General features: G+C 45.0%; 1 long non-coding RNA gene across 1 annotated transcript; it reads right to left on the bottom strand.

Moving 5' to 3' along the window:
* Positions 1 to 475: 475 nt before the first annotated feature.
* On the bottom strand, positions 476 to 2035 carry LOC147959294 (uncharacterized). Its single transcript, XR_015612149.1, has 3 exons — positions 1210 to 2035; positions 1073 to 1132; positions 476 to 702 (listed from the first exon to the last, which is right to left on the bottom strand). It is a non-coding gene; the product is annotated as an uncharacterized LOC147959294 (long non-coding RNA).
* Between the last annotated feature and the right edge of the window lie 492 nt (positions 2036 to 2527).

Here is a 2527-nt window from a genome sequence, read left to right on the forward strand (position 1 = left end):
TACACCAGCTTTGTTTGCACTCCAAAGAAGTAATCCAGCATAAGAATACTCCCGATGCATGCTAATAAATCAAGTATAGCATTAGTAAGCATGAGTTGTAATATTGACATGCGAAATCAGAGATAACATTAGTTTGACTATATATGGTTGATAGGACTGGCTCTATACATAAATGAGTAAATGACGATCGGTCAACATGATTAGTAATATTGAGAAAATAAATCATAGATAACATTAAATTGGGCTATATATGATTGTTAGGAATGGATGTATACATAGATAACTAATCAGAAAAGGTGCCAGCCTCTCTCTCTCTCTCAACCTCAGTGCCATACTTAAATCTAGACCTCGGATAAGCGTGATATATTATAGTGATATTAATATTAATAAACTAAATGACATTAAAGCATTTCGTGCACACTTATCATAACTTATAAAGACAAAAGTTGTATTATTATGAGTAAATGCACGACATCTATTTGAATAACCTGATATAATGTTCTGCCTCTATGAAAACATAGACTATGTCGCGTGCGGACACAACACAACACCAACACGGAGGTTGCGGTCGCCCTTGGTGCCACCAATGCTGGTGAATTGAATGACGCCGGGCAAGTGCATTGCCTCCCGGCGGTCACCCACTGCCGTGGTGACCATCAGTGTTGCTCCCGCCTCCAGGCTCCCTGGGCAATACATCTGGGTCTATTGACACACCAAAAACAATAGAAAGTTCAATCAGTTACATTCACTAAGCACGAAGGAAAGAAAGGACACGAAGCGAATATGCATGATGCAGTAAAACTATCTAAATTATCCTAAGAGGAGAGAGAACTGGAAAATGCTCAATGCAAACTTGAACTCACTTAAATTTTGCTGGACTGAAAATGACACAGACTCCTATAAACATCTAACCGTAAAAAACTACATGCAAATTGTACTTCCTTCATCTAGGGAAAACATTTTAAACAATACATTCAGCTTTCAACGAAGAACTACATAATAGGTAAATATTTTCTGCCCCAGTACTGAAATATTGATAAAGAAACAATAGTAAAAATAGAGTAACACCAACCTTGAATTGAACTTGTGAGAATCATGAGCTTGCATCAACCATCCTCGTAGGGTATACTCACTGCACATCGTTGCTTATAAATTTGACAGTACCATATCCGAGCCCGAGTAATTCAAAGACAAGAGTAAAAAACATACCAGTAACAACAGCCAAACCACCAAACACTTTGTTGTGAAGCAAATTAACAACATCCTCCATCCCTGTTATATTTCCACTTGACATCTCTTCTTCTTGAAGGCGACAGGAGAGGAAAAGAAAATTCAGGCTGATCCATCTCTCCATCGCAAAACCCATATGAACACAATACCAAAGCAGCCGCCCCCTCAGTCGGGCCCGACCTCCAACCTCCGCCAACTTCGCCCCACACCCCAACGCAGTGATGCACCTCAACCCAACCCAATACTACCATCGCTGAATCTTAATGAAAAAATCAAGCTCGGTTCAAACTAGAGCACATGACAAAATTTGCATACAGTGGCATTGATAGAGACAAGAGGGAAAGCAAGAAGGATTGGTAAAGGGAGAGATGAAAAAACGATCTGAGATTTGCGTCATCGGCCGCGCTTGACGTAACTTACGCACGTGGCACTCCCCAGCCCTGCCTCTGCTCACGCCGCTTGTACCGGTTGCGGCACCATTCTCGTCGTGGACATGCATCAGTCGAGCCGCCGCCAGTCAATGTCCTCCACAATAGCACTGAATGCCGGATGCGCGAAAGAAGGGAAAGGAATGAGGGGCTGGGGCGGCGGCGGATCTGTTTTCACGTCTGCAACTACGGTCAAGATGGAGGAACTGGGCCATGCATGGGCGGCGGCGCGGGTGCCTCCCGAGGGAGGAGACGGGATTCAGAGCAGCGGTTTTGTCTCCCATGATTAGAGGAGATGATTGATGGGATATGTTTTTTCTTTGTTTTTGAGAATTTGTGGCGTGGCCCCTCCCGTGATTAGAGGAGATGATGAGAGAATAGAGATGGGATAGGAGTGATCTGGTGGAGAATGGTCAGCCAACACTAATTGCTACATGCAATCGTGGCCTCCGGTCAGATGTATTTAGGCCATTAGATCTCATTAGATGGGATAATCCTGTGGCACAAATTAGCCTAGGTACACATAATGGGGTGGCTTTAGAAAAGAAAATGTTGGATTGTTTAATAGTTGTATAGATGTATAGATGCGGAGACCCCGCAGAGCAGGACTAGGGATGTAATCTCCTTGAAGAGCCCCGAACCTGGGCAAGATTCGTAGGCGCATGCGGTCTCGCTCACTGCCGCTTCTAGTGCCCGGCGACGTACTCTTGTCCCTCTCCATGATTAGCCATCCCCTGGCATATGTCGCTACACATCCCTGACATTCGGCGCCCACCATGGGGCAAGGTGCACCATCATCCGGAAACACGTTCTGGACGGGAACCCTTTTCCTTCCCAGCGAACACAGCCAGCCCGGCGCGCTGGATGGC

This window comes from Triticum urartu, chromosome 7A, assembly GCF_056163025.1.
Source record: "Triticum urartu cultivar PI428250 chromosome 7A, HENAU_Tu73, whole genome shotgun sequence".
NCBI lineage: Eukaryota > Viridiplantae > Streptophyta > Magnoliopsida > Poales > Poaceae > Triticum > Triticum urartu.